The 23,589-nt window shown below is 36.7% G+C and overlaps 2 protein-coding genes across 4 annotated transcripts in view; both read left to right on the forward strand.

The window, feature by feature from the left end:
* The window catches only part of SYPL1 (synaptophysin like 1), a 362,670-nt gene that overhangs the window by 114,025 nt on the left and 225,056 nt on the right, over nucleotides 1-23,589 (forward strand). The gene's annotated exons all lie outside the window — the stretch shown is intronic.
* Nucleotides 1-23,589, forward strand: part of ATXN7L1 (ataxin 7 like 1) — a 112,478-nt gene that overhangs the window by 38,700 nt on the left and 50,189 nt on the right. The window lies entirely within an intron of this gene.

The raw sequence follows: 23,589 nt of genomic DNA on the forward strand, positions 1-23,589 counted from the left end.
GTCTATGATACTGATCTACATTAACTAGAAGTTGGATGTTGTGGAGTGTTTTTTGATGGGATTCATGCGTAACTATATATAGGGTATATTTTTATATTTATCATAAGGTTTAATTTTTTACAAAATTGGCATTTTGAAACACATTTCTTAAATTAACATTTTTCAAGAGAGTCTTGAGAAACATATGCCTATATTAATTTCTCAGTTAGATGTCAACAACAAGATGATGATTTTTATCTTGACTGTTTGAAAGCAGAATTAATCCAGTTAGAAATCTTTGGTATTGATTAACAAACTACTTTCAATTATTTCTGAAAACCTTCATCCCAAGGTCTGGTTTATTTACTGCTTATCTAGTGGTTTATTTGTTATTTGTCCGGTGATTTGTTTCTGTGGTGATTGTTTTGTTGTTTTAATTTTTTTAAGGCATGCAAAGAGTGATTGGAATAGCTAACTTTTTATGAGGTTTAATAAAATCTAGTTTAATCAAAATTATTTGAAGGTGGTCGCATAATAATGAAAGGTAGCTACTACTGAAGATGGAATCAATTTAATACATTAAGAAAAAGAATATCCTAGCAAGATTTTACTTGTCTAAATACAAGTAAACTTCACAAATCCAGTACTTCTGTTAGTGTTTTTGATAACAAAGCAACTTAGTAATGGAAGAATGTAAGTGGGATGGACAGAAAAATAGTTTATTTACTTATAAAGACATATTAGCAAAATACTGGATTGTGTTTGTATGGATAGACTGCTGACAACAAACCAGGAGCAACTGATTTCATGTTGGAAGGCAGTTCTAAGACTTGCCACCAGCTTTGACCTAGATTGAAATAATTGTGAAGAATGGTCATAGTGAAAAACAGCTTTCTATCCAGTGAATGAGAAAAGATCTAGAAGTATTTTCTAGGGTGAAAAGAGCTTATTAATTTAATGGTGGGGGCAGGTGTTGATTTTAGTGTGTTAACAAGCCATCCTGCTATTTTTTTTTCAAAATTTGTTTCCTGCCCTAGTCTTATGTGGTTCCTTTCTGCCCAGCTTCAGGTATCATATAATTTTTCCAGTAAGTAACAGAAAAGCTTTCCTGCATGTGGTTGTAGGTACAATGGGTACATGAACATTGAACTCGTGCATTGATAAAATGGTATTTTAGGACAGAAGAACTTGTGGGACACCTTGCTGTAGCCTTCCATAGCTGGGCTCTTTGCTGGGCATTAACCTGGTTTGGCAAGCAGTGTGAAAGCTGGTCCTGTTTTCAGGTAGCAGGCACACAAAATGGTGTTAATTCTAGATGAGAGTAAATTCCTCTGTGGTAGAAAGGATTTTTGAGCTCTTTGAAATGCGTTGCCATCAGTGTTACTCTAATGTGTGTAAACTACAAAGATCCCATGAGTTACTGTCTTTCTCTTTTCTCCATTACTCCATTAGTTTTGCTATTCCCTTTACTTCATCTTCATTATGGCAATGCTTTTACACTGGGTGATTGAATTGTTAAGTTCTGAATTGCTTGATTTAAGAGCAATAAAGACTTGGGAAAAAAACTGGACTGTGTTAAAAAAAAACCCAGAGAATACTGAAAATAATTGACCAAAGGTCTGGAAGATGATACTTAGTCTAGTCAGACTTGTTTCAGGAAAGGTATACTGGAATATTGCTGAAAGGCCTCTGAAAGGGCTTTAAATATATACATTTTGTTTGAAAGGAGAAACAGTAAAGGCAATATACTAAAACCATATAAAAGAAGTTTTGGACAATAGAAAGTTTCTTATAAGTCTCTAGAATTGTTGTAAAATAATAATTTATTTTCAAAAAATTAATCTGTTAAAAGTACTTGCTATTATATATGTGAAATGCATCTACTAATTTATCCTTGTTTTCATTAGAAATGAGTAATATTTAAAGAAGAGCTATGCAGAGATGTTATTAATTGATCAGTAGTTGCATTGTCTGGCTAGAAAATGGTAGGAATATCCCATTAGTAAACACATCAGCCATGAACTGCTTGTGATTGAATAACTTTTTGCTGGATGTGTTATGGTTCCAGTAGTCCCTTGAGAAAGGTCTGGACAAGGCCTCATTTGAGATACTGATTCTAGCTGCACAGAGCTCTTCTGTGAAGCAGGAATATTTAATTTTCTGTTTTGTTTAGGGTTTTATCACCTTCAGACACATTCATTTTGGTGGATCCGACTTTCTTTAGTTAAAGGATGCAGCAGAATGCTTGTAAATTCAGCGATACCAGGCACATCTGCCAGTAGACTTTGAGGTGTTTTAGACTACCATATTTACCACAAAATGCATTATTATACAGGTATTGAATTGCAGCTTCAAAGTTGTAACATGAAGAATGGAATGAGAAAACATTAGAAGGCACTACTGGGTTTTTGGCTCTCGTAGGCTGTGTCGTGGGGAGTCTTTATTGCTACTGACAAGGGCTTGTAGAGATCTATCCCAGAATCTCCCACAAAGTGTGGTTTGTTGCTAATATCCCTGCTAAGATCCAATCCATATCCTCTCAGTAAGAAATTAGGTCCATGCCAGGCACATGCTTTATGTTTCTAGGTTCCCTGCATTGCAGCTTGAAGGTCTTGGCTTCGGAGCAGCACTGGAATGCTTTAGTTTAGCAAAGGTTTTTGTAATACTTCTCTTGAGCCTTTGCTGGCGTCCGCCTTTCTCCAGAGTGTAAGAAGACCCACTGTTTCATTTGCCTCAGATTTCAGACATGTGGCAACCATCCTTGTTGATGGGAAGTTGTGAAGATTATAGAGGCAGATGTTGTTTAACTTCTAAGGGTTTGGTTCCTGGAATATGAAGAAGAAAAAAAGAAAAATCTGGTTGTGGTTCAAGCTATTTTTAATAGCAGGCAGTGCATCATAGAACCTTAGGCAGTAGAAATCAGAAGGTAAAATAAGGGGTCTGGCTAAGTAGAGAACTGACCTGCTGGGCTTGAGAGTATATGTAAGTGAACACAACATAAAGCTTGGTGTTGCAAGGTAACAGATCTGTTCTGGCCCATAAACCAGAGAAATACTGAGCTGTTCTTAAGAGCAATTTCACATCCTTGCATCTGCAGGATAAACATATTCATTTGTAAGTATTAAACCATTCATTTATATACGATGTAAGCCCACCTGGAAGAAACTTGCTGTTATAGGCTGCTGGATAAACCATGTAAATCAAATAATTTCTTGAAGTTGTTTGGTGGTGTTGTGCACATAGAAAATAGTATATCATAATGTCATCAACAGTAGAGTTGAAATAGTGATGTTTGCTTCTGTAGCCATTTCTTTTGAGTAACTTCTTGTAGTGGTAGAGTATCTTGTATTTACTTTTTTTTTTTAATGTGCAAACATGTAGTTGTATTTATTCCCCCACAAAGTAGTTTGAAATAAGAAGTCTGGATATGCTGCTCGTAGCATTCCTAAGTGTACTTGGCATGTGAGGAATTGTAAGTTTTGATTATCACAAAATTTTGACTTGTTCTCAAATGCCAACTTCAATGAAGATCACTTCTTGGAACATCAAAATATTGTACCATGGTACAGGACTGAAGTGTGATAATGTTCTTGCTTAGGGTTTTTTGTCCATCTGTTTCTAGGAGACCTTTAGGCTGGCAGTGTGTGCTTAACTCTATCCCTTTGACTTCTGTTAACTCCAGTTCTGTGTCATTGTTAAATACTGGTGAAGATGGCACCCTACACCTTTTCTCAGGACATGTTTCCAATTTTCTTTGGCACCAGAAAGATGAAAGCTTCATATTTTTGTACTGCATTTTCTAGACTAAAGAGCATCAGATACAGTTCCGGTTAGTTTTTTTAATGCTTTGTACATTAACAGTCTTATTACTTTGGTCTTTCCCAGTTAAAAGGAAAACCTCTCATAAAAGATATCTCTGGCACAGTGAGGATCAAGCAGTGTACATTTAGAAAGCTTGTCAAGACATCTTGACTTCTACATCTATTGTGGGGAAACTAACTAATGATGGGAAAGTCTAAAAAAAAAAAATAAAATAAAAAAAAAAATTAAAAAAAAAAAAAAAAAGTTGGGGGATGGGGAAGAGGTGAATTAGCCAAGCTAAATAATGCAGCTTGGTTGAAAAACAGCAGCAGTATAACCATCAAATAAAACTTCCACACATGCTCTGGAACAGTTTCCAAAGCTGTGGATGGTATCTTAATGAATTGTATAGTTAAGATCCCCATTTCATGAAGTTGTAGCATACAGGGGAAACCGATTTTCCTTCATCAGGGAGAAATGACCACAAAGACCTCTTTTTTTTTTCTTATTTCTTTACTGGAGGCTCATTGATATCCATCCTGCCTGCCTATGAGGTTCTTTTAAAAGGCTTCAAATCAAGAAGTAGAAATTCTTATTCCTTAAAAAAAGGAAAAACCTACACTTTGTTTTCATTCCTTCTGAGTTATAAATCCTTGGGTTGGTATCTTCATGTCCTCATGAAAGTTGTAAAAGAATATTTCCTTTTTATCCTTCTGTTTTGCTGTATGTCATTTAAAAGAAAAACAAATGAAAAAGTAATGGAGCACTGAAGAATATAAATAAATTATTTTGCCTTCCATATCATAATTATTTTCCTGAGAGGGGTTATATATTTTGAATTGCTCAGACTAGCTATTTTACATTGTGCTAGTAGCATGTTAGAATTTCATGAACCATGATTAAAGACAAGAAGGCTGAACTTAAAGTATGAATGAGAAAGATTGGCTTTTTTACACTAGCTTGAGCATTACATTGCCATTACTTGGCACCTTTCTTACATAGGGATTTTGATCCAGGTGTCAGCGTCACATTTGTTAGATTATTCTGGTTTTATATTTTCAATTATTTGGTACCTTGTTTTTTATTAAATACAACTGTTTGGGGGGTTGTAATTGTTAATATTTTATCCCCTGCATTTGACCTTTTATCAGGGGCATTTTTGTGGCCTTAAAAGACAATGACATTTTGAGCAATTCTTCTGTTACTGCAATTTGCTTTATCCATAGCCTCGTTAAAACTTGTTCTATGATATCATTATTGATTAAATAACTTTCTACTTGTCACATGTTTAGGTTTCACTGCATAAAGAAATTAAAATAATAAAAATTGGCCTTTTTCCTTTGGCTTTTTATTTCCAAAATGGAAACAGTAGCAGCTAGACTGACAAGATTCAAGTTTTTCTTTTGATAGGGGTAGGGACAGAAAAAAGATAGATTTGAATGTTTTATGTATGTTATATGTATATTTTTATTTATGTGACTGCCTAGGATACACTGATTTTGTCCCACACTCTAATTTCCATTGCTCTAAATCAGAAACCCCTTGTTTACAAAAAATGTTTTGGTAGCTTTGCTGTCTTTCTATCAGAAATCTTGTTCTCAAGACAAATGTACAGCCAGTAGCATAAAGCTCTGTCTTCTGTCAGTGATGAAAATCTCAGCAGTGGTACATGCAGTGGTACATGTTGGTCTGTCATGTCCATGTCCTTGTAAGATTTCCAAGCCCAGCATAATGGCAGACCCTGTGAAACTGGCATCACCAGCCATCTTTTGCACCATTCCTGGAGTAGGTAAATACATACCTGCATCCAGGTCAAGCAAGTAAGACCCTTGAAGAGTTTGAATTTTTCTTTTTCTTTACATATTCTTGGGGTGACATATTTTTAGACTGTCAGCAATTCTTGAGGTGCTGAATAGGTACAAAAATGCAAATTTCTGGCTTTGTTTTTTCTGTTACAAAATCTTATTTTGTTTGTACGCTGATTGCTGATAGTATGGCCAGAAAAGCACTTGGCTGCATGAAAGGCAGTCAACTGACATTTCAATACTTGATTCAAATGATCAAATTAAAAAAAATCCTTCATTGCTGTTTGTATGTGTGAGAGTGTTGGTCACCTCTGTATTGGATACTATGCTCATTCAGGACTGCAAACACTCCTGGGCTTTTTTTATATTTTCACTGAAGGATATATTGACAAGACCATTTCCATTCAAGAAAAATGACAGCAAGATCCTATCTTCTCTGTGTACTTACTTTTCCAGGAAGCAAGAGATTTGGATTTAGTAACCTTACCACCTAGGAGCTATTCTCTCACCTTCCACCTCCTAAGAGAGGAAAACACGCCCACCATAACCCAGGCTAAAGCAAGACAACACATGCTTTTTGCAGCAGAGATGTATCAGACAAAGTGAACCTGAATGTAGAGAGTAACACCCAGATCAAAGGGAAGGACTGTGATGGGACTGAAAAATGTGCATCTGATGTTCAGAACAGCAGCAACATAATGTCTTCACCTGGCAGGTTGCTGAGACCTGCTCAAGGCTCGGAGGAGTTTGTTGTGCTTTCTTTACTTAGTCTAGCATGAATTAAAAGTGGAGCTCTGTTCAGACCTGCTGACCTGTTTCCTTAGAAGCAAGTAGCATAATGTTTGATATGGTTGGATTTTTTTTGTATTTTCTAACTATCATCTGTTGCTTCAATTGTTTTCTTTCTTGTTACTAATTCATCATCAGTGACAGAGCCTAAAACAGGAAAGTTCAGATATAGAAATAGATGTGATACATGAAGACTTTTGAGGTCAATGAGCAGTGTGAGTAGGAAGCCAACAACTTCCCACAGATAACTTCGTCTTAGGTTGATATGTCAAAAATCAAAAATTTCTTCATTCAAAAGATTCTTTGAATGAGAAAGCAGGAACACTTTGGAGTATTGAATCTCAAAGGATTCTGCACTGGAGAGCAGTAAGTATTGAACAGGAAAAAACATTCAGCAGTGAACAGAATGCCACACATGTATGCACTTGCTATTCAGCATACTAACCTACACACCCTCCCCATATTTCTGGTCCTCTGCATAAAATTGAAGTCTGGAAAAGAAACATCAATTAATTGTCTTTTCCCTTGATGTTTTCTATTAAGTTCTTTATGGTGCCTTGACTGCTGGAATTTTACAATGCTGATCTTAAATAAATCCACAAAGGAAGGAGATTGAAGGAATAATAATGACACTGGGCTTTTCAGGGCACTGGAAGTCTTATTATTCTTGCTTACACATAATCCCTACCATTATAAATTAACTCATCTCTTTCACATTGTGTATTCATTGATATTATTTGATTAGTGAGCCCTTTTGTATTTTTTTACTTTGGGTAAATTGTGGTAAACAATGCAGTACATACTTGAACTGGGTGTTGTTGTCATGGCAGTGATGGGCAATATGTATTACATGTAATTTCTTTCAGTCAAGATTTTAATAGAATTGTGGTTTTAAATAGTAACCAATAAGGATTTCTTTTAAGGAGTGTCCATTAATAGAACTCAGCTGTTGAAGGTTGACTGTAGCATTAGGCTTAAGTTTAATCTCCTACATACTATAATTTACAGGGTTGTGTTTAGTGTATCAGTCTTTTGGCTGCTTCATTGGTGGAGGGGTGGGGGTTGTGATAGTGAGAGAGAGGAGAGAAGTGTAGTGAAAATTTTGTCATAATCTGTAAAAATAATTTTGACATAATCTGACAAAATTAAAATTTGGAGTATTTGGCTTGAAGTCTTCTATAGCATGTCTTACTGAGTAAGGTGAATGCTTTCCATCTTACAGAAGGAATGTTTTAAAAAATAATTTTAAAAAGACTTTACGGTCCTATTCCTGGACACAATCCAAAACAGAATTAAGAGGTTTTTAAAGTCACTGTTCGGAAGTATTTTGGTGTGGTGTACTCTAAATAGAAAAAATTTGAAGTGGAACCTGAATTTGCCAAAATCCCAAATAAGAAGTCATTGCTGCTTCACTGCATTCAGAAGTACAGAAGTGTTAAGAGCAAGTCTTGTCTCACTGTTATCTCTTTGTACTTCCTGTGTGTGATTAGATAGAGAAGATAGGGTGGAGTTTTTTAGTGTGGCATCTAGGATTTTTTGGTAATAGTGTTTCACTTTATGTCTGTTACAGAAAGTAATTAACATTTGAATTAGCTATCAAATACTGTAAGTTCCATTTCAAGTCTGTAGAAGTCATGTCTGCATATGGCCTTCTCCACTGACCATGACTTTTAGTAGTCGTCTAAATATTTTTGGTTTAGTTAATTTTCTGAACGTAGCAATATCTACTGTGTTATCATTTAACATTTTCTTGCGAAGCGTATCACAAGTCCAGTAATTTCTTACTGTCCTTGTATTAAACTTGTTTTGTAAGCTGGCTCATGAAATTGATTCCTGTCTATTAATTATCAGGCTTTTCCTTGCATAAACTGTAGCACTTTTTTGGGGTAGTGTCTTCTTTGGCAGCTGAACATCTCCTGTGCCATGAGTTGTGGTTGCTGAGCCTGCAAATGAGGTGGCAGGTAGGGCTGGATTGCAACTTGTCTTGGGCGTTCAAGGGCTTCCTTTGGAGCTGGAGAGCTGGGCCTGGGAGAGGTTGGATGGCCCCAGAACACAGCTGTGGCCCTCACAGCTGCCTTGTTGTGCACTGGTGAGTGGACAGAAAACTGGAATGGCAGTTTTTTAGGTTCTGGAAGTACTGCTTCTGTGAGGCTGAAGTGCTTCTTTCCAGCAGTGTTTGTGTTGCCTTTCTAACATCTACAGGTCACTTGGGGTGTAGTGAGGAATACAAAAATTCCATTGGCATGCAGGCAGATGACAGGGTAGTCTTGTTCATAGATGTGCAATGGAGAGCAATTAAATTAAATATTGAGCTATATTTCAAGAGTTTTATATTTTTTTTCAAGCTGGAAATAGTTATATTAAATGCCCTTCGTGAAGAAATAATTTTTTTTATTTGGTGTTTTTTAAAAAGCATTTATTTTTGGTAGAGGGAAATCTCAGCTGTGATAAACTCACGAGTACAAGGCTTGCAAATTACTTCTCCCACAGTTTCCAGTAGTAACATTTATCCTAGATTTTGTATACTTGTCAATTTTTTAAAAATATTTCTTCTTGTTTCTTTTAATATTATTTTTTTCATCTAGTATGCAAACATGTTTGTCACATCCCTATGTTTAAAATCTATTGAGTTCTGTTTATTTCATTGTAATAATAGTGCACAACCTCTTGGTACCTGACTAGTGCCAAATATATTCAGAACATTTTATTTGTGGGCATACAATACTGTACTTTAAGTTCTCATAATTTCAAATATATCTGAAGCTCCTTGTATTTCCCATTTCATACCCTGTAGTGATTCATATAATTATCTTAATGGCTTATTACTATTATCTTTAACTGGCAATATTAATGTAATAATTGTCACATTAAAATGTAAAATATTGAATTAGGCCTTGTTCTATTACTACACGTAAGTTAGACACATTGTAGGCTTCTGTTTTCACAAAAGGTTTTTTTGCATTCATTTAGCAAGATTTAAAAAAAATATTACTCATGATACAATGAAAGAAGTGTTTAAAATGTTACAAAAATGATGATGGACTACTGGTTCACTTTAATGTGTGTATATTTTCATTATGATCAATTTTCAAATACTTGATTTAGCTTTCTGCACCAAAACCTACCTATTGTTAAGATGCCTAAATAAAATTTAGAAAACTTGCCTCGTTAACTATTTATGTTTGTGAGATTAGTGATGCTGCTAACTAGGAACATTTTCTTTGACTACTGTTCTGGGAAATAACATATTTTTCCACTTGCTTTTTTGGGCAGACTTCTTGTTTCTGTGAAAGACTCTTTTCTCATGCTTAGCATCTGCTCTGCAACTAGTGAAGTGTAACTAATAGCATACTTACATAAAATATCAAGCATTGCATGTGAGAAATGTGTTTAAGGCAAGCATTAATGTATCATTATTTGATACACGTGCTTTCAGTTTATTCCCTCTGTCTTATAAAGTATTCTTTTCATGAGTATGTCATCAACGTTGTGTTTTACTAATTGGGTAACTGGAGAATTTTGGTTTTTCAGTTTTTTTAAAAATTAAATGTAGTTTCATGTTTTGAGATTGGTAATTGAAAATCTATTTCACTTTTTAATTCAGTTGGTTAGAATTGACAAGGAGGAGTCTCTTTTCAGTACCACTTCTACCTAAAAATACTGAATCAGGAATTCATCTGTGCAAGCTGAAACTTGGACCAGTAATTGGCCAACAATACTGTTAAAGTCTACATTGATTATAGATGTTTCAAATAGATTTAGTTTGTATGTGAGGGTTGCAGGACCTGTGAAGACCAGCGCATCCTTCTGTGTTCCTTAAGCTTTCTCAGAGGAAGTATCTTGTGGAAGTATTCTGCTTCTCCTAATGAGTCTGAAAACAAGTGTTTCTCATTCTGTGATTCTAGATAGATGAAGACTGTAAAATGTGAGTGGAAGTAGTGCTTTTGAATCTGGCAAGGACAATAAAGGATTCATTTGCAGTTTAAAGAAATCTTTATGTCACTGTCTAATACCAGATGTATGTATGTAGCAAGAATGCTGAAATGAGCAGTAAAAGTTTAAGCATTTTTGCATAGGCAAGAAAGGCATAGTCAAGACCAGATAAATAAGCCTTGAAGAAGAGCAGAGTTCAGAACTGCATGTTTAGTTAAATGAGTATAGAAATGATGCAGAAAAAAAGGAAACCTTGGAAAGAAAAATCTGGTATTTGTCACTGTGCTGCTCAACAACTCAGTTGACACAGTGGGCTTTTTGAAGTTAAAGGAAACTTGAGATCTATGTGGTCCCTTGGAAAGGATTCTTAAATCTTAGCTGTACACTGTGTGAAGGAATTTCTCACTTTTTGATTTATCCTTGAGCCAGCAACAAATGATCATTTCCTGTCCATGTTCATAATAAATGGGCACCATCTCCTCTGTCATCACTCATCCAGTTTGACAAGTCCAAATTGGTCTAATTGTTATTTGTGGAAACTCCCAATGTCTTCCCTATGTGTTTTTATATCTTGTCTAACTCTTCTATGCCATTTTTGAAGGGCTGGAAGCAATGGCATGATGTGCTGTATTCTTTGACTAACATTTGTTTTGCCTTTGTGACTGCCACAGATCATTGAGATGATAATTTCATAGAACTGTTACAAGACCAGTGTTCCATTACTGTGTAATAATAATTGAAAGACCATAATTTTATATAAAAAGTGAAGATAGTTTTTTTTTCCATGTCTGTCACTTTACATTTCTCCACCTTGGTTTCATTTACTATTTTATTACCCTGGTCAGTGTTAGGTCTTTCTCCAATCTGTTGATTTTCTGGATATGCTGAATAGTTCAGGCACTAATATAGGCTCTTGCTGCATGCCATTGCTAAATTCTTTCTTTGGGGACCATTTTTACCCTCTTTTCCTTGGCCTGTCAGTGGTTCTATAGTCTTTGGTGAGGATTGCAACCCTCCATTCTGTCTCAACAGCAGGTAGCTTTAAGAAATGTGTATACATGGCTTCATTTCACTTAGATGTTTAAGTAGACTGTGCCATTTGGATTTCCCATGTGTCAAGTCACTAGTTCAGTTGGAGATGGGTTTTTTAAGTCCTTTGGGGCGTCTAGACCATAAAGGTAATTTTTGTCATGACTATCAACAAAGCAATTTGTGCCTAAGTGTCTATGTGTATGCATTTCTGTATGTATTCACATGTATTGCCTGACTTCTCCACTGCACCCCAAATGCAGTTGTAGTCTTAATTCTGTAATAACTACTAGGGAGTGGTTTATTGCCACTTCCTGTGTAGGTGCAATTAGTGAAAGAACAGGATTCTTTTATTCCTATAGCTTGCTGAAGAAGAAAACACAGAGGTTTTTCACATTAAAAAATGGCTTGAGCATAACCGATCTTTCTCTCATTTTCTTACCAGAATAATTTCCATGCCTGTAAAGGTGAAGTGTTGCACTTGGCCTGAATGCAATCTCTTCTAAGAGACTGGGGAAAAAACCACAGAGGAAATTATAGAACAGTTAATATGCATTGTGGGACATTCTCTTTACAGGTTTCTTCCCAAATCCAAGGGGAGATAAATTGAGTAGACCTTAAGCAGGCTGCCTGCTGTTGATAGGTGTTTTTTCTCCTTTCCATAAAGAAATTATAATGAAATTTGGGGTATCTGATCTGCTAGGGTGTGGTGGAACAATTCTGCTTGTGAGGCTTTGCCTGCTTCTCCTGTTGCATGTTTTGTATGGAAAAGGAATGCAAATGATAGAGAGGAATGGAATTACCTGTGGACTGAGGTCTTCTGCTATTGGAAAACACAAGTTCCAGTCCACACTCATTTCTTCTTTCCTTTTGGTGTTTTTATTTTGCATAAAATAACAGTGGTTGAACAGAGTAAGAGGGGGAATTCATCCCTAACTTTGACAAGTAAGATACTTGGCATCCAATCTGGTATTCAGGAAATATGTTTATAAAAGGCTGAAATAATTTCAGCAGAATGGAGAGAGAACAACTCCATAACACCCTTCACGAGGCTTTATCCTTATCAGAGACTTTTATAAAGAGGGGAAGATTTGGGTTCAGACAGATTACATAAAAGGTGAGTGCTTTAATCAGAGAAGTTGTCATCTCCCTTTCACCAACTTCGTCTTGCTTAAAGACCTAGCACTAAATGGCTTTCTAATAAAAATGTATTTAGAAACACTTAGTGTTCTGTCTGAATTTTAGAAATGAATCCACTCTCTGAACCAACCCCAAGTAGCTGATTGTAAAGTAGAAATAAAGGCAGTTACAGAATTGCCAGAGGATTGTATGTTAATATTTGAGGAGGAAAAGCCATATTATATCAGCTGCTGTGTTTGCTGGTCCAGTGATAACTACTGATGTGTTGGGATATAAAGTAATTTTGAGGAGTGGCTGAATGCTCAGGCAGCAGCTATCAGCACTGAGCTGGTTGACAAAGCCTGAGGGTTCCCTTACAATTCCATGACATTGTTCATGTCCAGTTGGTCCAGTAGAGCTATGGGCTGTACGTACACTGAGTTAAATATTCCCTAATGTATGGCATGATAATACTACAGGTGCCCTTTAATAATTGCCCTGTTGAGGTCAGAGTATTTTTCTTGCAGAAGCGGAAGGGGTGAGGAGGTGGGTAAAAAACAAACCACAACAAGAAACTTAAACCCCTTTTTATTGTCTCCCAAAAGCAGAAGGATGAGGTACATACGATTGTTGCACACAATCCCAGTATCACAGTTCACATGTTCTAGCTTCAACTAGTGTTTGTTAGACAGCCATGGGAAGAACTGGAATATTTTGGCCTATCTTCTCTTCCATATCCCAGATCCCTACTGCTCCATGAACATTATCTGGCAGACTGGAAATAAAGTAGCTCAAAATTAGCCTGTCATTGCATTTGAAAAAGAACAAGAATGAAAGGTCAGTGGCAATCCTGCAACAAGGAACACACTTAGCAGAGTTTGGGATTTTTTTGTTGGAAGGAGAGAAATAGGAAGAGAGTCAGGTCACTATATATATGATGTATCCAGTCCGTGCTACATTCACAGCTTTCACTCTGGTTTATTTTCATAAATAGAGAAAGAAAACCTCAGAGACTAAACTATGTCTCGCAGACATTAGTAGTTTTGAGATCACTACAGTACTTATTCAGCCATCCTCCAATTTAGGAGTTCTTAGAAACAGACAATTGAAAAGATTTTATCTTGTCGTTAGTATAGGTCAGATGAAGATACTTGCCTGTGCATGTTCTGAGGTTGTTCCTCTTTGACACTTCATCCCAGTATTTATCCGTGTGCTTTCCTGCCTTCTCATGGTGATTCTCTTAGCACTCAGAGGGAATAGCTGGAGGAAGGCATAAAGAAACAAAGCTGAATTTTTGCTTCTGCCCTACCTTGAGGATGCCCAGTCACCTCGAACTTGTGAGTGGCCTGTTTGTGCTCTGTGTGATGGAAAGTCAAAGTACAAAGGTAGATTTTGGAAATGCAGGCAGGAAGAAGTGAATTGTGTTTCTTCTTCACATGTTCAGATCTGTGTGAGTGAAACCTGGCAAAGCTGACTTCAGCCTCTGCTTTGCTTTCGTCTGCAGAGGGATCCAAGGTACTCATTATCCCCCTATGCTAGGACAGTTTTATTTCCCTATCTTGCTTATCATGTGACGCGGTTACATTAAGGAATTATAAAGTTCTTGCCAGCATTTGTACCAGAAGCACTCCATAAGATAACTCCTGTTTAATTTTGTGCTTTAACTCACAGGTTTGAAAGTGACAATTCTAGCAAGATAGTATGGCTGAGTTGAAACAAAGTTCAAATAAATGATACATAGAGCTTCAAATACATGCTTTTAAAAGAGAATTATAGAAACTCATTCCACTGAACACTAAAATCCAGCTAGTTTAATGCAAGACTTTAACTGTTATTCATTGATGATTTGCTCCATAGTTGGATTTTATAAAACAGAAATATTTTCAGTTTTTAAACGTAGTTTAATGTAATTTTAGACTTGCCTAATGTCTTGATTTTGTGGTTCTAGACTTTAATTTAGGGTTAGGCTGACCTTTTTTTTCTTCCCCAAAACATACATATAACACAAAAAAGAAAATACAATGTAATTATTTTCTTTAACACTTAGAATTATCTGTTGGAAAACTCTGACTAATGGGAAGAGAGTGTAGGAATGCCAGCTGACTCTCTGCAAGTCAGAGTTGCATAATATCAGCTGTTAAACAGGTAAAACAGGTGATGTTTTTACATGTGTATGACTTAACACAACTGTCTCCTCTGCTGCAGCAGCACATCATATCTTCATTTTGCAGCCTTTTCTTCTTTAGCTTTGGCAGATTGCAAACTGTGCTTCACTCAGCTTCCACACAGGCAGGATTTGAGGGGTCCACTGCTACTTCCGTGTTTTGAAAAAGTATCACAACTTTCTTAGCTTCAATTACCATAATCATCTGAAACTTGTGGGTGTCTGTGTGAGAGTCAGCTAGCTGCAGGTCTAACCTGGGCATTTTATGTCTATGAAGAAAATTAATGCATAAAGAGTAGCTTAACTCAGCATTATAAGGTGTACTGTGGAGTTGCATGAGTTGGCATAGTACCATTTTCACCATTATCTTCTTGTGTTTTTCTTGTAAATTTTGTAGCAGTTGTTTTGGGTTCTTAGGTTAGTGCAGGATCTGCTTTAAAAACTGAAGTTAATATTTATTTATGAAATCTAAGTTATGAGCTATTTCATCACAAGTAATGTTATGGAGCAGTTCAGACAACAAAGATCTGAAGATGCTCGTTCAAACACATCTCTCTCTTCTAAAACTGGATGGAATACAATATGGTGTCCTCTGATACACATGTGTCTGTAAAGCTGATAGAATTGATATTTGTTTTACTGCCAGTGGAAAACATATTAAGTAAGTGTAGGGACTTGTCACACAGGAAGGGGCCAGACCCTTGCTTCATTCAAAGAGGAAGCTTCTCGCTCCTCAGTATTAGTGTTGCAAATTCTTCTGGGCTTTTAAAGGCTCTATTTCACCCTGTCTGACCCTTCTATTTATTTTTTTTTTTATCTTTCCCTTTCAAGTAAGATTCTTTTTTTAGTGCAATTCACGTAAGACATTTGCACTGGATGAAACTGCATCATTGTTGACCTAAGCTGCTTTTACTTGTTACACTTTGCCTTTTCCATTTTTCTGATATGTTTCACTTTAAAGCTGAGCTTTAGCTGACCCACACATATCAGTCCCAATTGTGTTTTAAAATATTCCGTTTAATGGTTAGTTTTGGGAATATCGGTTTATTCCTAAAAAATGGAGCCATCCAAGTGGAAGCAGAGCCATGGTTATAGTTGTAGCACAGGCAAGTTACGTTGTGCAGGTATAGCTGACTTCTTTGTGATCCTCTTGGTTAGCAGGATCTATAATGATTTATTTGCGAGAAATGGCTTGGGGATTCCAAGTCTGCAACATTTCTGCCAAGGACCTCTATGTAACTCCTCTAAAATTTGAGAGGATAAAGTGTGGTCAACATAACATTAACTAATTCTATTTTTTACACGATTAGAAACTGCAGTAAGATGTAGTAAGTGTCTCATTCAGATCACCTGAAGATATTTCTGGAAATTTTGAAATATTGTCTATTTTCATTGTTATTTAAAAAAAAAGAGTATACCTATCATAAAGAACTTAAATTCTGCTTTTTTAACTAAGAACAAGAAGTTCTACATCATCTAGAAATATTCACAGGAAGTGTTGCTGGGTAAAGCTGTAATAATTCATAACTTGTTTGAATTGAAGAATGACAGCTATGGTAACTATTGTATAGGAAGTTGCATTAGTGCATAAAATGTTTGATTTTTGTGTAAAAAGGAGGAATGATGAAAGTTTGAGAATCAGTATTATTACAAAATTTAAGATTTTATCATATGGGCTTTGCACATATTATCACATGTAATGGACATGGAGATCTGAGCTTAATTTTCTTTAGGTGAATACAGCAGAGACTGACATTTATCCATTTATTTAAATTCTATTTTAAAAATACTACAGGAGGAAAGGCCGAGCAGCTTTATTCATCTTACTGCCCCATTTATTTCCCTGCAATCCAAGAGTATCTGCTTCACATTCCCTGCAAGCATTCCCTGGTATGCAGTGCCTCCCCCACACTGTGGGACTGAGCTGGCCGAGCAGCGCCTCTCCCCATTAGTCATCACTGCCGTCCCTGCTGCTGTCTGCAGGAAAGGGATTCTTGAAAGCAGTTTGCTCCCAGTTCATTTTTTTTTTTCAAAGATTATTTCGTAATACATCATTGCAGTAGTGCCTTCTTGTAAGTATAGACCAAATCTTGGTCACTAAGCACAAGCGTTTTTATGTGGAATGAAAAGACACACTGCAAATAAATCACTACTTATTTCCTTTAATCTAGTTTCCAAATTGTTTGACTTCTGCCATTCAAACACAGCTTCCATTCATGTGTTCAGGAGGCTTTTGAAAGCATATGAATGGTAATTTTCTCAGTTTTTCTGGAACTTTAGTTCCAGCAATGTCTGCAGCTGGCTGCCTAATAAAAATGACTTGCATTCCTAGAAACATTGGATTGTGCTGATGGCTAAAATTACTTAACTATTTTAAAATGTAACCCATGCTGTTACATTAAAAGATGTTTTGGCTTAGGTGATATTAATCTAAAATAAATAGTTACCTGCAGTGATGTTTAATAGTGGTTTTATTAATGCAGATTAGCCATTTACAGGAAAGGTCTCATCTTGTAGCAGTTTGCTTTTGTAACACTGATTGTAATCCATCTATTCTTACATTATTGAAAGGCTTCCTCATGTCTCTAGCTTTCGTTATTTTTCTTTTCCTGATGTGTGGAATATTCATATATTGTTGTAAGAAATGCAATATTCACTTTGTGCTGTGTGTGAACATTGCTAACAGTTTTACACTGTCTTGCACCCTGGTTTTTCTTTTGATGGGCAAGCTATGTTTTATTTATTCCATGTCATCAATTTTGGTATAGTGAAACTTTGTTTTAATGTAGAATTTAATTTTAATGTAGTGAGATTACTTTTTCTTAATTCTTTTCTTTTAAAAATAATTTTAACTAAAGTGGTTTAAGTAACTAACAGAGAAAATAAATAATACAACAGTTGTATTTCTACTTCATATTTTATTTGAAAACTTCAGGATAAATGAAATATGCAAAATGCTTTTGTTTTAAAGCTTAGGATATAGAGAATTTTCATTGTCAGGATTAGATTTTTTTTTTAATAAATCGTATTAGTCTCTCAAGGGAGGTACTAATATAATAGTGTTCAGTCCCAAGTCATGGAGAACCATTGTCACAAATTCCTCATACTGTGTATTAATTCTCTAATAGCCTTTCCCTAGATATGCAGAAGTCACTGATGAAGTAAGAGGTCTGCAGTGGCCAGTAGGCTCAGCAGGTCTAAGTTTTTCTAGTGTTTTGTTCATGAAAATGAGGTGTGCTTTTTCTCGATGATCCACAAAGATAGTGAAGTTTCTCTCGGGTTTTTTTTCTCAGTTCTTTACAGACCCCTAATCACACTTGTCAAAATATTAGAGTTACTTACTCATTCTGACTGTATTTATCGTGCCCTCCCTGCTGCCAAAACTGAAGGCAGATAGGTTAACTAAGACCAGTCAGTGTGGTGCAAGTATCACACAATTGATTCCAGACTACCACACTTGCCGTTGTTTCCCTGAATAACACTGTTTGAAATAGGACAGTGGTCAGAGATGTTTTGTGAGAATAAACTCTTGAGCCTCGACTGGTAAAGACTCGAGGAAGAGAAGATGGGTTGGAGACTCAGCTGTGAGAGCAGCCACAAGGTGCAGCAAATGCTCTTTTACTGTGAGGACTGATAACCAAGTGGCAACCATGGTCCTTGTAAAACAAGCAAGAAAGAACCTGTTTCAACAGCAGCAAAACCTCCAGTAGCTTTAAAATGTGATCACCTCTCTGGGATGTTTTCTCTGTTGGTGACATTAGTGCCCTTTCTACGGCTCTGTTGACTATCACAGTGGCAGGGTGTCCCAAATGGATCTGAAAGCACACTGCTGCAGAGGGCAGAGCATGCTCTTCACACCTCACCCTTCCTACCCAGTCCAGGGGTCCTCTTCCTTCCCTGCTGCTCATCTCACCCTGTAGTGACACTGTTCAACTTATTATCAATAATAGGAGAAAGCTACTCACTTTTTTTTGTGGTTTAGCAACTTTTCCCCCTTTCTTTGGTTAGTTTTCTGCTGGTTTAGCAAGCTAAGCTCACCTGTCAGGGCAGCAGGTGAGTGCCAGAGATGATGCAAGGCAAAAGCAGGGAGAATGCATGGTTCAGTGTGGCACTTGGACAGGGAACAGCAGCCACAATTAATTATTAATTCAACTCTGCCAGTTTTCTCTAAACTACTATCTTAAAAGTGTATCTTTTGGGAAGGACACCTGACCTTGAAGATGAAAGATTTATCATTTGAATTTATCTTAAAGTGGTTTTTTTCTGGGCTGTATCTGTTCAGATTTAAGGGTGGGGTTTAAAGTTGGTATCTACAGACTACTGATATATTGCCAACCATGTCCTTGGCTGCATCAAAAGCAGCATGGGCAGCAGGTTGAGGAGGGTGATTCTCCCTCTCTACCCCGTTCTCAGTAGACCCCACCTGGAGTACTGCATCCAGATCTGAGGCCCTCAGTGTAATAAGGACATGAACCTTTGGGGCAAATCCAGAGAGGGGCCACAAAGAATAATCAGAAGCCTGAGGCCCCTCTGCTGAGTAGACAGGCTGAGAAAGCTGGGGCTGTTCAGCCTGGAGAACAGAAGGTTCTGGCAACACCTTGGAGCACCTTCCAGTACCAAGGGGGGCTACAGGAAAGCTGGAGGAGGACTTTTTACAAGGTCATGTAATGACAGAACAAGGGGGAATGGCTTCAAACTGAAAGAGGTCTGGTTAAGATGAGCTATTAGAAGAAATTCTATGTGGTGAGAATGGTGAGACACTGACACAGGTTGTCCAGAGAAGCTGCAGCTGCCCAAACTCTGGAAGTGTTCGAGGTCTAGTTGGGTGAGGCTTTGAGCAACCTGGTCTAGGGAAAGGTGTCACTGCCCTTGCCCTTGGTAAGTGAGTTGGACCTGGATGACTGTCAAGGTCCTTCCAACCCAAACCATTCTGTGACTCTATGATCTGAGAATTGGTGGCAGCATGCCTTTTTTTTTTTTTCCCCCCCCCCTTCTTTTTTTCTTTTTTTCCAAAAGCGCTCTTCTCTAACAGGAATTCACAGTCCTAAAGAGTGATGTGGTGAAGAGTAGGTTTTAAAGTGTGAAGTAAGCCTGTTAAAATGACCAAAAGACATATAAAGTCTAGAAGACAACTCTAAAACGTTACTGACTGATTAGGATTAAAGTAAAAATTGTAAATTACAGAAAATGAGATTTAAGTAGGAAAAGGAGTGAGGACTGCTGCACTCCATGTCCTGAATATTGTCTTCTGCAGCACCAAATTCAGGAGAGATGACTGAATACAAGTTTTTGCAAAAACTTTGTGAACTTTACACACATTGGTTATGGATTGCTTTTCTTATACATTATCTGAGCAAATGTATTTAATGAGACTACACAGATGTTACAGTTTTTCCATGGCTGAGGGTCAGAACAAAAGAAGTAAGAAAGTTTTTACGTTTAAAACTTTCTAAAAAAATATTTGTTTAATTTTAGAAGTATTATTTTATAGTATCCATTATATGGAAAAAAGAATTCTCAAAGTCTGAGGTGATGCATGTAGTCATAGAGCAAATGACAAGTGAAAGCTGTAGTGTTTGATTCGGGAATCAAAAATGTAGCAATAAAAACTGTATTTCTTCAATGCATAGAGATGACTTTAAAATGTGTTTTCTGCATGTCCTTTTGTATGTTCAGATAAATCCACTCTGGACTATTTTTGAGGTACATGTCAGCAAGCAATTAAATACTGATTTGACAATTTCAATCAACTTCTATGGAACTTGGAGCACATTTTTGCAGTGCTGTCAAAACATGCATACCCACAGGACGTGAAAATTATGTGAATTTAATTTAAGTCTAAATCACTGATTCTAATGTGAGACTAATTGAAATAAACCCTTTATTATCAGTTGAATTAAGTCAGTAAGACATACCAACTAGTACCTGTGATTGTGGAATTTCACAGCTAAGAAATATAATGTCGGGGTGCTTGTGAAGGTGTGTGCAGCGTTGCACACATCAAGCAACAGATTTGTTCTTGTTTGCTAAAGGTAGTTAAAGGATACATCTGAGGTCCTGTAACACCTTAAGGAAGCAGTGTGTACATAGGACAAAAGTAATTAACTTCAGGAACCACTTTAAGGTACAGCAGCATTGCTTCTGTAAGAAATACTATTTTTGTGTATTTTACTTGTGAATTCATTATCTCTTTGTTTATCATTTAGCATTATTAAATTACTAAAAATTATCAGCAAATATTATTTTTAAATGCTCAAAATATTTTGGAGACATAGAGCAGTGAAAAAAGTTGTATGTCAGAAGTACTGAAAGATGTGTTGTCTCCATGAGCACACTTGAAGAATTCAGGTTTAAGTGTAGGAAGAAGGATGTGTGTTCCTTGTTGGGTTAGTTTCATTGGTTATCCTAGAAGTACCTGAGCCACCTGCAGTGGTACTGCTGAACCCAAGGCACTGGTGAGGTGCCCAAGTTTTGAAGTAATTTATAAGTAATTGAGAATAAAGACTGGGTTTTACGTAATTGTACAATATGAACTCTAGCTATTTTGTAAAGACAATGGGATCACTTCTTGATACTTCAGCTTGCCTAGATAGTTTAGGTTTGACAGTTTACAGCAAGAAAGCTGTGTCCAATTCAAAATTGAAACAGAACTTGTTCTTAATTTTATTGTTATGATAGTTCATCTTTAATAAGACAAACTGGTCTTTAGGAGCCCCTAGGAAGTCTGACCCAGAAACAAGAAATCCTGTGCTAGACGTTAAATAAACACTTTCTGAAAAGATGATGCTTTCCTAAGAAAGCAGAGGGTAGGTTGTCTTTTAGAAGCTGATTTTAAAATGTGATTTGCATACGTTTTGGCACCTATATGGACAATACCTTCTTGGCCCAGATAGAGAATGAAAAGGGAGAGAACCCTGTTTGTCATAAATCTCTGTATGAGTAGGAGCAAACTTCCTGCAAAGACTGACTGAAATCGAGTGAAAGGGAGTAGAGTAGCTGCTCCCTGCCTCAAATGTGGACAAATTCTGATCCATGGAGAGGATAAGCCAAAAAAAAAGGTACTATCTCAGGATATAGATATATATATCTCAGTCCTTCTAGGATTTCCCAAAAATAACAGTGTAAATTGTAAATTTAGGAGTGATTTAGGAGTGGATTCTGCAGGACTAAGGCACTCCTCAAGTAAACCAGTGCTCCTAATTTTTCCAAGAGATTGAACAAGAATCAGAATCCCATGGGGTTTCTGGAGGAGCTGCTGTTAAAAGTTGGGATTGCTGAGGCATTAGTCTCATTTGTAAGGTATTCTAAGCATAACTAGTGTCAAGCACCACTTGTTAGTCAGAGCTTTGTACTCTTCCTCAGTACAACAGCTTGATTTGTTTATGAAGGTCTGTAATGCTTTAAGAGTAAAAGGGTTGTCTTACAGGCCACAAATACAGCTTTGTAGAGTGTGGTTCTGAAAATGCATCAGATGCTTGATTTGTTGGAGGAGTTGAGGATAATTGGAATTCATAGAAATCTGGGTCCCCTGTCTTCTTTTCTGCTAAATGTGGTTTAGATAAGATGTCTGCAGAAGTGCTCAGCTAGAGGTTCAGAGGTTCTTCTGAAATAATCTCCACATGCAAAATCAGTACAATTTTGGCTTGCTCAAGCACTCTGGCTTGCATTTTTCTGACACCCCTCTTCTGTCCTTTGGTGCTGAAATATCCATGGTACTGAAACATAAGAAACCAGATATAGAGTTCAGAGTGAGATTAATGTAGAAATACAGAAAAACCTGAAACACTTCATACAGCTGCCACTCAAATATACATGCTGGTGTTTTATTGGGTTAAAGTTTTTTGCCTGAAGTCTCTTCTGGTTTTGCTGGTGCTGAATTGCTGAAGCTGTAGCCTTGTTTTTAGGTGGGAAAAAAATCCTGCATGTTGACCTACCTAGCAGTACAAGGAAACAAAATTAATTTTAGCACTATTTTAGGCCCGCACAGCTTTAGCAAGAAACATGTACACTCCCAACAGATTGGACTCTTGTTTTTGCATTTTAAAGTTTTAGTCCCAATACACATTCCAGACTAGGTGATCTCCGTGTGCTGGGTACTAAGAAATGTTCCTGGGTTCAAGTAGCTTAAATGTGCAAGCTGTCTGATAATGCCAGTGTCCATCAGGAAAGCACTTAATATTTAAATTTCAGGCCTCATGTTGAAAATTCTATGAGAGTATTTTGATGCACAGCATAAAAGAGTCACCATAAAGTGCTACTGGCGTATTACTTTTTTTTCTTCAATAGATGCAAACCCGATTTTGTCAGTCCAAAACTAACTACAGAGATTAGATGTTTTCTTTTCAAGATAGGCTTAAAAACACCCTGATATCCTAACTTCATGCTGACAGCAGCATAAATGAATGTATGTATGTAGGCTTTGGTAAGCAGGCAGTCTTATTAATGGTTTTATATGGAGTATTACTATAACCAAAAACACATTTATAGCCTGAAAACAGGTTACTAAAGAATCATTCTTAGCTACTCCTTATTTTATAACCACTTAATTAAAGCTTGCAAGATGAGCAAAGCAAGTGATCCCTCACAAAAAAAAAAATTCTTTCTCCCATATTACCTACAATGAATAGTTCTTCTAACTATTGACTAGTTTTGTTCTTAGCCTTTCTGCAGATTGTGGGTTCTGTGCAGAAATTTCTGTACTAAGATTCTAGAGTTAAAAAATAATTACTTCCTGTGCACTACTTTCTCAATGTGATTGAGTGTAGAACTTGTCTGTCAATTAGCACAAACTGTCTCTGTTAGATAAAGATAACTATTTACAGAAGTTTATCTATAAGGTAAATGTCCGTGGTCTTCAGCTCAACTGTAGAAGTCCTTTCCTATTTGAATATGTGTCTTCACATTGTTGATAAATTTCCCGCTTTAGATTGAGAACTAAAGCATTGGTTATCACTTCCTGAAACATTTGGT

The sequence above is a fragment of the Sylvia atricapilla genome, chromosome 5, assembly GCF_009819655.1.
Source record: "Sylvia atricapilla isolate bSylAtr1 chromosome 5, bSylAtr1.pri, whole genome shotgun sequence".
NCBI classification, from domain to species: domain Eukaryota; kingdom Metazoa; phylum Chordata; class Aves; order Passeriformes; family Sylviidae; genus Sylvia; species Sylvia atricapilla.